General features: G+C 32.3%; 1 non-coding gene across 1 annotated transcript; it reads right to left on the bottom strand.

The window, feature by feature from the left end:
- Nucleotides 1–606: 606 nt before the first annotated feature.
- On the bottom strand, nucleotides 607–739 carry LOC126005064 (small nucleolar RNA SNORA51). Its single transcript, XR_007494246.1, has one exon. It is a non-coding gene; the product is annotated as a small nucleolar RNA SNORA51 (small nucleolar RNA).
- Nucleotides 740–15,374: the final 14,635 nt, after the last annotated feature.

Below are 15,374 nucleotides of genomic sequence, written 5' to 3'. Positions count from 1 at the left end.
TATTTTACTGTGGTATGATCTTGTGTACATATAAACATTTTATTAATATTTTTTATTAATCAGACTATGCTAATGTCACATACTAATTTTTAAAAACTTCTTAGTTACTATCTTTTTTCTAATATTTCTCTTATCTCTGAAGATACCATGCATGCATATAATTGTATTTTCATAGGGTTTCTTACACGTTCATTGTATTTTTGAGTTTTCTTATTTTGGTTTTTGGACCACACCTGGTGGCGCTCAGGAGTTACTCCTGGCTCTGAACTCAGAAATTGCTACTGGCAGGCTCAGGGAACTGTATGGGATTTTAAACCAGGGGTTTTAAATTTGGATCTGTCCCTGGTCTGCCGCATGCAAGGCAAATGCTCTACGGTTCCTACAATTCCTACAGTTCTATGGTTCTGCCCACCTCATTGAATTTTTATTGTTTTGGTTTTTGTTTTTTTTTTTGCATTGTATATTTTTATCTTTTATGATTTGGTTAGATGCTTTATTTTTAATTTTAACCCCTTTTATAAATTTTCCTTTATAATTTGTACTGCATATTTTAAATACATCAATTAAGTTGAAAAGTAATTAATATTAGAGTTTTTTATCTTTTTTTTTTGTCCCCCAATTCACAATACAGACCAGGCAAAGGGCCTGAGTTGAGGTGTATATGGGATGCATTTACTGTACCTCCTCTTTCTATACAGTCAGTGTAAAGAACACAACCTGTGGTAAGAATTAGGAGGCCTTATCTTATCTTTTCTTTTTTTTAATTTTATATATATATCTGTACTTACTCAAATACATATGAACTTGGGAATTTTTCTCACATTTTATTTTTCACATACCTCTGTGTATATCCATGTATGTTTAGTTGTATAAATATACTATGTTGAAAACATGCAATGAAATATGTAAATGTTGGGGCCATAGAGATAGCATAACCATAGCATGTTTGCCTTGCACTCTGAAGACCCGAACAGACCAGGTTTGACCCCTGGAAACCCATATGGTCCTGCAAACTTGGAGGATTGTTTTCTCAGTGCAAAACCCTAGAGCTGCCAGGAATGACCCCCCAAACAAACAAACAAACAAACAAAGAATAAATGCTTAATTTTTAGATATACCATATCATACCTTCTGTGAGCACTTCAGAGTCATTAGCATAGTGACTTAATCAAGTCAAGGCCAAAATAGACTTCTAGTTTGTTTGCAGTTTTTGCATTGATCCTCTGTTATTAAATACTTATCTATATATTAATCTTAGAATTCACATCTCCAGAATTCATGACTTAAAGGCTTGGTTTGTATACACTGTTTTATGTTTATATTTTCCTTAGCACTATGAGATATTCAAGAACATGTCTTTGTATTTTCTTCACTATATAGAGGCTTATAATGCTTTGCTTTTAAGTAAAGTGCTTCTTATTGATCAGAATATATACTTTATCATGCCAATGATGCATCCATTAAGTCCAATTTTATTGACCTAATGAAATACTGTGTATTTTATCATGATGTTTGAAAATGCATTCACTGCATCTTTGGACATAATCATATACATTTTCTTTTAAGGCCACTTTTATGATCTTATTTATGACTTTATTTACGATTTTTCTGACATGGAACCACACTTGCATTATTCAAATTAAGAAGTTATTTATCTTTTATTGTTTAATGCTCTATTGGATTCTACTTGATTGTGCCTTTTTTTGCAAATTTTGCATTGATAATAACAAATGAAGCAAGTTTATAATTTATAAACGTCTTACAATGTATTCTAATCAGGTAAAATGCGTATTTAAAGACTTTTATGTTTTCAGTGCAGCACTTTGTTTAGTTTAAGATTACCTATTCTTCAAAAACCTGTTAAAATTGCTAGGTAAAGTCATTTTGAAAATTGTGCTCTATGGGAGGAGTTTTTAAGCTACTTCCCTCAATTTAATATAATCTTATTTTTCTATATATGGAGTTTAAGATTAGCAAAATTCTATAAGAAGTTATGCTCTCAAGTTTTATCACTGTTAGTATATTTGTGTATATCACAACTTTTAAAAAATAATGTCACATTTTAATTTCATGAATTTGATTTTATCTTAAGCTTTCTGTCATTGTTCATTTACTTGTTCATTTTTTGTTTCATTTTTTTATAAAACCAATTAATAAAAAATTTCCTCCTCATTGTTAACTATGCTATAAATATTTATCTACTTTAGAACAAATTCTCTTTGTTTTCTATTTGTGTTATCCTTATTTTCTAGTAAAGTATTTTTAAATTTCCCTCTAATAATTCTCAAGTTCCTTTGTTTATAAAGTTATTAAATATCATGTGACTTACTCCTTTCATTTCATATGGAAGACATTTTATTTTTTATGATTTTTATTTACTGTTTTCTTATAAATAATGTGAATTTTATTTTTTTTATACCTTGGAATATTGACCTCAGAAAGTTCTCCTCACCCCACTCCATCGTCACCTTTTCTCTCAAATCTCACTACTAATTCTTGCTATGAATTGTAAGCCATCTGTTCCATTGGAATATTTATATGGCTTTTGTTTTAATTTTATTTTTAACAAACTGCTTAATATTTTCCAGAAAATGGTGAATGATCTCCAATCACTTTGGATAAAAATACATTTTCTAGTGTTGACAATTGTTATGTATCTTTAATTGTGTGGCAGACATTTAATTTACAAGTAGAAGCCAAAGTAGATTGTTTTGGCCTTAAGAATGGACACAGCTTTTTCAATGCCATTTCAGGGCCACAGAAAAGAAATTGGGAATTGATTAGTAATGAACTCTGGTTTGAATGAACTGTAGACTGGTTTGACATCTTTCTATACCTGAAGCATGATTCACAACCTTTCTGTTGACAGGCCAGAACGATAGCTCAGCAGTAGAGGTTTGCCTTGCACGCAGCTGATCCAAGACAGACCTTGGTTCGAACCCCGGAATCCCATATGGTCCCCCTAGCCAGGAGTGATTTCTAAGCGCATAGCTAGCAGTAACCCCTTAGTGTCAAAGGTGTGGCCCAAAAAGAAAAATAAAAACTGATTTTCAGAGAAACTCCTGCTTTAAAGATGGACCTGTGCTGTCATTCAATAATATTCATGTAACCGTTTATCCTATGTTTTCTGGATCATTCTCTTCACTCTTCATATCCAGACTTGGTGACTGATTTGATTCATATAGATTTCAGGGTGCCCCTTATTACCATATTGAGTGAGATACTGTAGCAAAAAGGAAAATGGGGAAAAGTCTGAAAAACCGGAGTCTCATTGATATTTATTTGTATTAGTGTTCATTTGAACTGAAATCCCTGTTTTAGATTTTTTCATAAAGTAAAAAAGAATCAAGAGACTGTCTACCTTTTACAAAAATTCCACAAACCAGCCTCTATGTGAAAATATAGAAACATATGAAATATAGAAATACTGAAAGTATATGAAAAACTTGGGGCGGCATACTTTCCATAGAAGGAGGCTATCTTCATTTGCACAATTCTTTTGCTTCCTATGTATTTTAAAGTTATGTAAAAGTAGATAAGAAACTGAGGACTTAGATGGGAGTAAGAAGTGATTGTTTTCTCCTCAGTCCACCTACTTCACAGGAACCCGTATTGTTGCTTCGTTGTAGCTTCCCCACTTTACTATGTTCAACACTTACCTTGTCAGCTACAATGACTTCTTTACTTTATTTCTCTATGATAATTGATCAGTGGACACCAAATTAATGCTTTGCTTGAAACGTTCAGTTTTCCCGCACTACCTCACCTTAGAATTTCTCTAGGTATTAGTCCTAATTACTGGCATGTAAATGTATTTCACAGCCCTACCATGAATGTGCTATTCAAGTGCCATTTCAATGTGGGCCAATTGGAGGGGAAGTCTCATAGTATCATCTATTGAAGAATTTTCTACTTTTGTTTTCAGATTATAGACTCTTTTCACTTTCCTGTGCATACTACAGTTTCATTTCTCAATTATTTGTCTTGTATTTTTTTTAAAGAGTTAACTACTCTTGGACTCAGTGGATTTCATGGGGGAGTGATAGTCTTTACTGCTATCATAATAACCAAAGTCACCACTTCTGGTCAGTAATATATCATAAGGAAATCAGCTCATTTCTCCCTCACTAATCTATGACATGTTTGGCTTGAATTTGAAGCAGGTAAATACAAAATTAATTAATTTATTGCCCCCTAAATGAACAAAGTCTAATTGTTTTTTGTTTGTTTGTTTGTTTTTGGGTCACACCCAGCAGCTCTGAGGGGTTACTTCTGGCTCTGTGCTCAGAAATTGCTCCTAGCAGGCTCAGGGGACCATATGGGATGCCAGGATTCGAACTACAGTCCTTCTGCATGCTATCTCTCCAGCCTCAAAAAATTAATTTATTTTTTAATTCTCTAAAGTATGCCCTATTTTCTATAGTGGTGAAAACATTTTCCCTTCTTCCCCATTTAGGTACTTTGATCGAATAGTTAAAATGTCATAAAATAAAACAACAGGAAATAAAAATATATTTAGTTAAATGAACTGGAAACTTTTTTATCTAGAAGCTGCCTATACCTTCTAGATAAAGAGATGATACATTTTAGAAGTGACAAGACAACTATTATTGTAAATTAGGTAGAAAGTTACAACCCTTGTTTTTATAGTCTTCTTAGCCTTAAATCCCCTGTCTATGATGATAAGTATTTTATCTACCCTCTGGCATAGAAAGTATTTTCACATGAGAGACTTATTTCTATTCTGAAGTACACAAACATGGGTCAGAGTGTCCTCCTTGTTTCACAATAATTTTAATTCAAAACGATCAATATGCAAAATGGGTGGTATAATTTGGAGTGACATGTTCTTCTCAGTTCACTGGGCATCTTTTTGTATTTATCTCACAAATCATCCAGCTTTCAGAGCTGCTAGGAAAAGCATGAAGAGTTCTGGTTAGTTTCTATATCCAAACATGCATCTTATTATTTCCTTAAAGTATTTCTTCTGCATTGTTTGGTTGCTTATTTGATTGGTTAGTTTTGGGTCACTCTTGGCGATGCTCAGAAATAAGTACAGAATCAGCACTCAGAAATGAATTACTCTTGGTGGTATGGAGCCAGAATGGGGATGGGAATGGGGATGGAACCTGGTTTGTATGTGCAAGGCAAACACCCTACCCACTGCACTAACTCTCTGGCCTCTCACTGTGCATTTTTTAACATTTATTATTGTCATTGTATTTTATTATACATTTACACATTTATGTTTTTATATAGTCACTTTAAATTGCATTTATTTATGATTGGATTTCAGGCATACAGTGTTTCATCACCAATCATTTCACAGTATCTATTTCTTTCCATCAGTAATCCCCTAAAGTCCCCATCCCCAATTTGCCCCAGCTAGTCTGATTCTACAAGGAACTAAATATATTTATATACATTAATTTTTGCACCATAGTCACAGTGTGGCTTCTTCCAAAACACTTTATCACCTTTCAACACATCCTCCTCCTGACTGTATCATTTTATTTTTATGTAGGTAGAATAATTATAAACTATTACTAACTTTTATAAAGTCTCTTTTTCAAATTTTTAACAACCACATAGTATAGAAGTTTAGTTTAAATGAAAATAAGTATTTCCTTTTAAATGTGCCAACTATGGAAATATGAAGCTATGTTATTATTCATTTCAGAATTCTAGAAATTAAGGTCCTTCAAGTATGACTTTATATACAAAGACCAGTTATAACACCATTCTTGCTGTTACATATCTAAAAGTGCTTGTTTTACATATGGCAAACCCTGTTCTATATCCAGCACCACATATGGTCCTGGAGTGATCCTGTATATATAGCACACAGTAAGTCCTAAGCATAGCCTTAATCTGAACAAACTATAAATGCTATCTTGCACCCATATCTTAAAAGATTATGTCTGAAGTTTCAACAGTTGAATCCTTTATTCTTTAAAAGCATAAAGTCATAATAATTCATAAATATAATATGTGTGTAGAATGCATTTTTATAAAATCTAGAATTTCAATTAGTAGTATTGCTGAAAAATTAACATAATAATAAACTATTCTTCTCTATGAATACTAAATGCACCATTTTAATGCTGTCTTAACTGTAAGGAAACTAGGCATAATTTGTAAGTATATGTTTTCATGAAATTAAATACCATGAAAGATTTATCTGTATTGATTGGACACTTTTATGTAAAAATATATTTTTATGGGGCCGGAGCGATAACACAGTAGTAAAGCCTTTGCCTTGCATGCAGCCAATCCAGGGCAGACAGTGGTTAGAATCCTGGCATCTCATATGGTCCCCGGAGCCTGCCAGGAGCAATTTCTGAGCATAGAGCCAGGAGTAACCCCTGAGCACTGCTGAATGTGACCACCCCCCAAAAAATTGTTTTCATTATGTTGACAGATGTGAATTAAAACAGGACATATTAGACATTCTCTAATTATATTTACACTGTTGGTGAATTAACTTATTGACTGCTCTAAACATTTTATTTTGCTTATTTCCCCAATATTATTCAGTATTATATTTAGCATTTTTTGTTAAATTTTAAAAAATTGATATTGATTTATTATTTATAGCTATGATATTATTAGTAATATAATTTCATCCATATTAAGTTCTAACACCACCTGCACCAACAGTGTCATCTTCCTTCCACAAGTGTTCCCTGATCTCCTCCAGCCTCTCCTTTTCCATTTTTATTTCTTTGTTTTTGTTTTTTTATGGGATGGGGGAATACGCCATTGACTCTCAGGGCTTACTCCAGGCTATGCACTCAGAAATTGATCCTGGCTTGGGTGACTATATGGGACACTGGTGATTAAAACCGAGGTCTGTCCTGGGTCAGCCGCATGCAAGGCAAACACCCTATAGCTGCACTATTACTCTGGTCCCTCCTTTTCCATTTTATTAAAAATATCATTTTTGGATACATCCTTATAATTGAATATTTAATTGTCTCATCTCATCTTATGGCTGAGTAGTATTCCACTATACATATGTACCACAGTATTTTTTTTGTTCACTTACCTGTTCTTGGACATTTTGCTTATTTCTAGGTTTTGGGTTTCATGAATAGTGCTACAATGTACTTGTCACAGAGAAACACTGAGGGGGTCAAAGGAAATCTGGAGACATGGCTGGAGTGTAGTGGATAGAGATTGGTGAGGAGATTGGTGTTCAAACACCTGAAACTTAACGCAAATTTCTTTGTGCATAAAATAATTCATTAAAAATGAAGAAAAGAGTCTTTTTTATTTTGGTGTCATCTCCTGTGCTATTCTGAGGTTCTACTCATCTACATGCTTGGGGGTCTTTTTCAGCAGTGTCCTAAGTACTATGCAATATTGGGTTTGGACTATGAGCTCTTGAAGCTAAAGCATAAAGCCTTTTGTGTTCTTTCATTCTTAGTTTAACCTCTCATTTTGTTTTTATTTATTTAGTTACTTACTTATTTATTTATTTTGGCCACATCCAGCAGCGCTCAGAGGTTACTCCTGTCCATATGCTCAGAAATCTTTTCTAGCAGGCTCGGGGGACAATATGGGATGCCTAGAACCAAACTCAGTTCGTCTCTGGTCTGACATATAAAAGGCAAACCCCCTGCCTCCGTGCTATTGTTCCAGCCCCTACTTTTTATTGTTTTAGTATTTGGGTCACACTCAGTGGTGCAAGGGAGGCTATTTTCTGTGTAATGGTCAGAGTTTTCTACCAGAAATGCTGAGTGTCAAAGTGGTGCTTGTTATCAAACCTGGATCTCTGACATGAAAAGAATCTAGACTTTGAGATATATCTCAGATAATTATACCAGATATATCCTAACACTTTATGTAGTATTTTTATTTAAAAATATGGATCTAAATATTAATTATATATATAAGAAATCAATCATTTCGTGATTCATTATTTAATATAAAATATTTTTAGTCAAAAATATTTTCAGTCTTTCAAATTTATATATTATGTTTTTGTATCAAATTTAAAAATAAAAATTTTGGTAGTATTTAATGGAGCTTCTTTTAATTACCTGTTTTTATCTCATTAAGTATTATATATTTCATATATTCATATATATTTGTTATCTCCAAAAGTCTGGTACATGGCATATATCAAATAAACATATTTATTGAATTAATTGTTTTATGTGTATGTCTAATGAGAAGATCTTACTTTTTCTAAAATATAAACTAAATTAAAATTTTTTGTTATGTATTTTATTTTGGAATCACATTCAGTTTAAAAACATTGTATATTTAATATAATTAAATTTAATTTTCTATTATAGGTTGTAGGCATTTTGCCTCGATTCAAAAATAATATATGTATTTAGTGAATAGCTGTTATTCAGTTTGATGCAAATTATAATTATCTTTTAATCATTCCCTCTGATTTCAAGTTCTAACACAATTTATGTGTGACAAATGCATTGCATGTTAACTAAGACACACTTGAAAAGCATCAGGACCTGATTTGCTATAAAAATTATTGTTGCTAATACATTCATTATTAGCTAGCATATTTGTTAATTATTTTATATATGCATATATTATGTATTTTTCTATTAAAATATTTCCTTAATATTTAAAATGTGAATATTTTAAACAAAAATAGCTATAAGTTTAAACATTTTTATAAATACAAATTTTCCATTAGCTTTTTTCTTCTAAGAGAATAAAATATTAAAAAAATACTATAAAGTTTTGCTAAACTATACTACACTACTTTTTGTATAAAATAAATTATAGTCTCCCAAATGCAAAGTTTTGTGTCACTTATTTCACTGGAGGTTTGATCACTAAGGAATAAATATATACAAGTGGCATGTGTCAGGTAGTAAGATAAATTCCTGAATAGTGTGAAGCTTTTGACAATACTTGTGCATTGATCTCAGATTTACGAGAATAAAAAGTCACAATTAAATTTTCGGTAATGAAGGGCATCTTGGTTGATCTCAGAGTCTGACTATTGTAAATAGCACTGCAATTAATATAGGTGTGAAGAAGGGATTTTTGTATTGTATTTTTATGTTCCTAGGGTATATCCCTAGGAGTGGTATAGCTGGATCATATGGGAGTTCAATTTTCAGTTTTTTGAAGAATCTCCATATTGTTTTCCATAAAGGCTGGACTAGATGGCATTTCCACCAGCAGCAAATAAGAGTTCCTTTCTCTTCACAGCCCCTCCAGCACTGATCGTTCGAATGGCTAAAGTGGTACATAAACACAATGGAATATTATTCAGCCGTCAGGAGAGATTAAGTCATGAAATTCTCCTGTATGTGGATGTACATGGACTCTATTATGCTGTGTGAAGTAAGTCAGAGGGAGAGAGATAGACACAGAATAGTCTCATTGACCTATGGGTTTTAAGAAAAATTAAGAACATTATTGTAATAATGCCCAGAAACAATAAAGATGAGGGCCAGAGGACTGGCTCACAATATGAAGCTCACCACAAAGAATGGTGAGTGCAGTTAGAAAAATAACTACACTAACAACTATCATAACAATCTTGATGAGTGAGATAAGTAGAATGCCTTTCTCCAATACAGGCAGGGGTTGGGAAGGAGGTGGAGCATTGGTGGAATGTTGCAATGGTGAAGGAGGTTTTCTGTTTATGACTGAAACCCAACTACAATCATGCTTGTAATAATGGTGCTTAAATAAAAATTTTATTAAAAAATAAAATTTTGGTAATGAGGAAATTGTTAAACACATATTGCAATACTCTTAATAAGAAATCACAAAAGTACATCTTCCTTTCCCATTAGATCAAGTAAGAATAACAGCTGAATATTTTTAGATCTTTGAGTTTATAATAAAGATGAATTATTTATCAATTAACTTGGCACAAATCTTGCCAAAACATTGCAGTGCTATGCTTTTACTTCTTACATTATAATTTTATGGCCAAAATTTTGGTTCAATTCTTAAACCGCATCTGTCAACATGATCTTATAAATTCATTGAACATATCTATCGATTACTTCCTTTCTGTAGATGCTCTGTATATTCTATTAATATAAAACTAAATAATTAATAGTAATTTTTATTTTAAGGAACTTATAGACTACTTAATTAACTTGTCATTGGACTATTACATTTTCATTTATATCAAGGTCAAAAAGAATTGTTCTATCAATGGTTTTAACCATACTACTTGCAAATATTAATATTTACCAAGTTTAACTAAACAAACGTGATTTAAGTAATTTTTGTATCTTTTTCTAATTTATATACATTGCATGTTTTATTGGAAACAGAGTACTTCATTCTACTAATTGCTTAATCTCAATATGTATGTATTTTAGAATATTTTTACTTTAAAGAAAATATCACATAGTTGACATAGTTAACCATAATATATTTATTTTCAGATAAGTGGGAGTAAAGTTATTAAAATAAGAATAGGAAAAGAAGAAAAATAAAAGAATAAATTAAAAATAAAGAAAAAATATAGAGCCAAGCAAATATATTAAAAATATTGTATTACCTACAAACATGTTATTATCTTATAGAGATGGGTACACACAAATCTTGTAATGCAGTAGGATCTTACACCCTGAACATGAACCAGTGGATGGGCATTGTCCATTTACCCCTGAACCAGGGATGCCATCTACAAAACAACCATGGTTGTGTACTACATCACCTGAAAGCAATCCTCTACCAGGGAAGACCCTGCCACTGCTCTGGCATAGACCTATTCAACAGAGACTTCCCTTTAACACCCAGAGAACTTAACAATGATAACACCCTGCTTTAAAGACTGAGCTCTCTGCATCACCCTCTAATTGTGAATGAAACTAAAGGGTACTCCACATCATCCTGACTTATATAGGATATGGACATATTCCGAGATCCTTGGCTACAGAAACCTGACACCAACAACAGTGACTGTGTGAAAAATAAAAGTGTATTGGCACTACAGACAATGACTTGGGTTGGACAACCTAATATACCTGAAGCCTAAAGTTGGTCTTATGCCAGAAAACTTCAGGGGTAAGGTCTCCTTGTACCTAGATCAAGGCTTTTTCTTTCCATGTCCCCTATATTTTGCTGGGCCTATGCAAACAATTTCCATACTAACAGTCTTTGCTATGCTCCTTTGACTTATTCTTAATAAATTATTGTATCATGATCAATTGTGTCAACAATACTACAGCTTTTAATGTTAAAGGAGTTGCATAAATAAAAAATATTGCATTACCAATGAAGTCATTAATACCATGGCAGAAGGTTTAGTAAGCTCTTGTATTAGCTGTGCATTATGTTAATATGGTATGTTCATATAAGAATGAAACCTTAAAAAAATAAAGTTGTCCAGGATTTTAAAGCATTAGTACTGATAATGTGGTTTTTGTGCCAGATCTGCCAGACCTCCCAGAAGAAGGAAGATTATGAAAAGGAGCAAGTGCCTACAGTTGCTACAAAAAAACCTACTGATGATAACAGTTCAAATACCTTAAGTTTAGTTAGCAATGCATCTCCAAAAAGAAATGTAGAGAAGTGGTGAAACATGGCAAAGAGGAGATAATGGCTGATGGATGCCCCAATCATAATTTTGGTAAGACCATGGATCAAACCTGGGTTTGCTGTTTGCAATTCAAGAGCTCTATCTATTGTACTATCTCTTCAACCAAAGCTGGAGTATCTTAAATCAAGTAGCATCACTATTAGAAATAATTCAGAAAAATAAGAATATATGATGTTTTATTAGGTATTTATAGGTCAGTTTTTATTATTTTAATTGAAGCATATTACCTTCCAAGCTTAGACTGAAACATAAATTAGAATAGTTATCCCAGAATAAACACAAAATTGTTGGAAAAAATCCATAAACTATTGTAGACTTTGACATTGATACTGAAGATAAAATTAGTGTCATTTGTTTTAAGTACGTGCATAACAGCTAGAAAAAATTAGGTAGTAGATAATATAAAAATATTAAGAAAGGGATTAAGTTGTCAACATCTTTGAATGGTTTTAAGACTTGTAAAAAATAGAGGAAGAAATTACTCAAGCAATGCCTAAGAATTTCCAGAATTACTAGTATAAAAATTAAAATCAGAGAAGTTGGAAATACATAGGGACAATTTGTATTTATATAAATATTAAAAAGAAAGCAGGAATTTAACATTATGAACATCAAAATATTTACTATTTTATAAAAATAATACAGATGAAAAATTCAGGACTACCAGTAGGTCTCTGGGTGAACCTACATAAAGAAGATACTTGCAGTCCAAGTACGATGGCGAGGACAATTTCCTTGCATGCTGCTGATATAGGTTGGACTCCTCTAAACTTTATTTAGTTCCCAAAAGACCCACACTGTTCCACAACAACCACCAGAAATAATTTCTGTGTACAGAACCTAAATAATCCCTTTCAAAAAATTTTAAACAAAACCAACTAAACCAAGGTAATTGCATTCTATTATTACAAAGTTGATTTTCCTTTGGAACCACAGAGGAAATTAAAGGTACAGAGCTCTAAAATATGTGAAAGATAGAACATTCATTGCTACTGATAAAAACACAAGTAAAAGTTATATAGATTAAGATTAAAACATGCTATATTAACAGAGACAATATGAAGATCAACGGTGGCTCATTCTGAGAAATAGACAATATAAAATATGTGATTAGAAAAAATGGATTTTATTTCGTATCCAACTTGAATCAATGAAGGATATATAAAACTAAGATTATGAAAATAAAACATTAATTTTCAATTAGTTAACTATATATCTCATATGAGCATGACATTCTTCCACCAATTCCTAGAGTAATAATATAAAAACACATAGTTATGGGGCCGGAGCAGTAGCGCAGCAGTAAGGCACTTGCCTTGCACACAGCTGACCCAGGACAGACCTCGGTTCAATCCCTGGCATCCCATATGTTCCCCCAAGCCAGGAGCGATTTCTGAGCACATAGCCAGGAGTAACCCCTGAGAGTCACTGGGTGTGGCTCAAAAACCAAAATAAAATAAAATAAATAAAAATTAAAAAATCAATAAACATTTATTTCTTAGGTCATTTATTGTATTGGGTAACCAGGAAGACTCTGAGCATATTAGTTGTGCTAGTAGTAGCCTGAATCACTGAGGCAAATATTGATTTAGTAGTCTGCTATATGCTGTTGTTGATAGAGAGAGAATAGTGTAACTAATATAGTTTTTCAAGCTTCCATTCAGACGTGATATAGCACATCTGATCACATTCATGAAGGTATATAAATTCACACCTAAATTGAATAGGAAGTAGAAACCTGTGACCTTACACGCCGGTCAAAATAAAAAGATTTGTGAATGCCTCTAGTAACTATTAAAGTGAACATCATTTACTTTCTCTGCAGTGAATAGAAGAATCTATTAATTAAGTAATAACATTTAATTATGTTAATTTATCAAAATCTTAGTAAGTGTTGAGCCTGTCTGCAGGCATAGAAGAATGTAATATCTACATGAAAAATGAATATATACATAGTAAACTAAAATCTAATTCAAATTAATTCAACTACGATGAGTATCTTATCTATCTATCTATCTATCTATCTATCTATCTATCTATCTATCTATCTATCTATCTATCTATCTAAACTATCTATCTATCTATCTCTATCATCTATCTATCTATCTATCTATCTATCTATCTATCTATCTATCTATCTATCTATCTATCTATCTATCTATCTATCTATCTATCTATCTATCTATCTATCTATCATCTATCTATCAATCATCTATCTATCAATCATCTATCTATCTATCTATCTATCTATCTATCTATCTATCTATCTATCTATCTATCTATCTATCTATCTATCTGTGACTCATTTCTCTGTATCTAGAGAGAGAAAAGAATGAGAGAGTAAGATAGATCTTTCAATGGTTATTGTTCTGTTTTTGGTATATTCTGACCAGATGAGGAAGAAAACTTGAACACATTTAATGCCATTTTCATGAATATTATATAATTAAAATTCTATTTCAATAATTTATTATTGTCAGTAGCTTTCTGACTGTAAAAATGATCTGTTCTAACCTCTTATGCATTTACAACCTTTTTCTCTAGAGTGTAATCTCCAGGATAAAATTCACTGTCATGTATTGTGGCTCAAGACAAGCTTATTTTACCACTTCCCAGATAAGAGAATGGGGGATTCATAATAATCAAAATAAAATCTGGCTTACTTTTGTCACAACATACCTCATTAGTTCACAGAACTTCTTACTAAATCTATCAAGGAGAGATAATTATTGAGTTCATGATTAATTATTTTTCAAAGATATGGTAATAGTAATAAAAATTAGCCAAGTACTCTGTTATTTTGTTCCATTTACTTTTTGTCCAAGGTTATAAAATATAAAAGCACTTTTTATTAGTAATTGTCAGAAATCAAATTGGAATACAGTGTATCTAACTACAAAGTCAAACTTAACTTTATAATGTTATGGATTAATTTTTCTCTTTAGGTAAAATACATTATTAGATATAAAACTAAATGTAATTATGGTTTGTTTGTAATTGAAAGTAAAAATCAACATTCAAAATAAAAGAAATTTGTATGAGCATATGATTTTGCCTTATTAAACATGTTACTTATCTTCTTAACAAAGTTTCATATATATGTATTTTTCAATATTAGGTTTTTTTGACTTTCCACATATCCTAGCAATCCTGTAAGACAGGAATTCATTGAAAACTAAAATTTGTGAAAAACAAATTTTTCAAAGATGAAGTCATAAAAATATCACCAAAACGTAATATAAATGAACTCACTTTTGGGGGGGTTGTTTTTGTGGGCTTTTGGGGAGTGACACACCCACTGACGTTGGGGGTTACTCCTGGCTCTCCGCTCAGAAATTGCCCCTGGCTTGGGAGACCATATGGGACGCCAGTCCATTCTAGACTAGCGTGCACAAGGCAGACTCCTTACAGTTTGTGCCACCACTCTGGCCCCTTATTCACTCTTTTTTTTTGGGGGGGGGGGTTGGCCACACCTGGTGATACTCAGAAGTTACTCCTGGCTATGTGCCCAGAAATTACTCCTGGCTTGGGGGACTATATGAGACGCGAGGGGATCGAACCAAGGTCTGTCCTAGGCTAACACGGGCAAGGCAGACACCTTATCGTTTGTGCCACACCGCTCCGGCCCCTAAATCACTCTCTTTTAATTGAACTTTTGTGAATATAGAAAAGAATATTAGAATAAAATGATCTAGATAAACCTGTTCTATACCTGAAGATACAAGGCTTATTGGGAAGGCCTGAAAAACAGACTCTCTAGAATTAATTACACAATAGCTTTGTGGAAAAATAAAAATATTGTCAGTGGAAAACATGTATA

Source organism: Suncus etruscus, chromosome 3 (genome assembly GCF_024139225.1).
Source record: "Suncus etruscus isolate mSunEtr1 chromosome 3, mSunEtr1.pri.cur, whole genome shotgun sequence".
NCBI lineage: Eukaryota > Metazoa > Chordata > Mammalia > Eulipotyphla > Soricidae > Suncus > Suncus etruscus.
The sequence above is the reverse complement of the archived record's forward strand: the minus strand, read 5'-3'. Positions and strand labels throughout refer to the sequence as shown.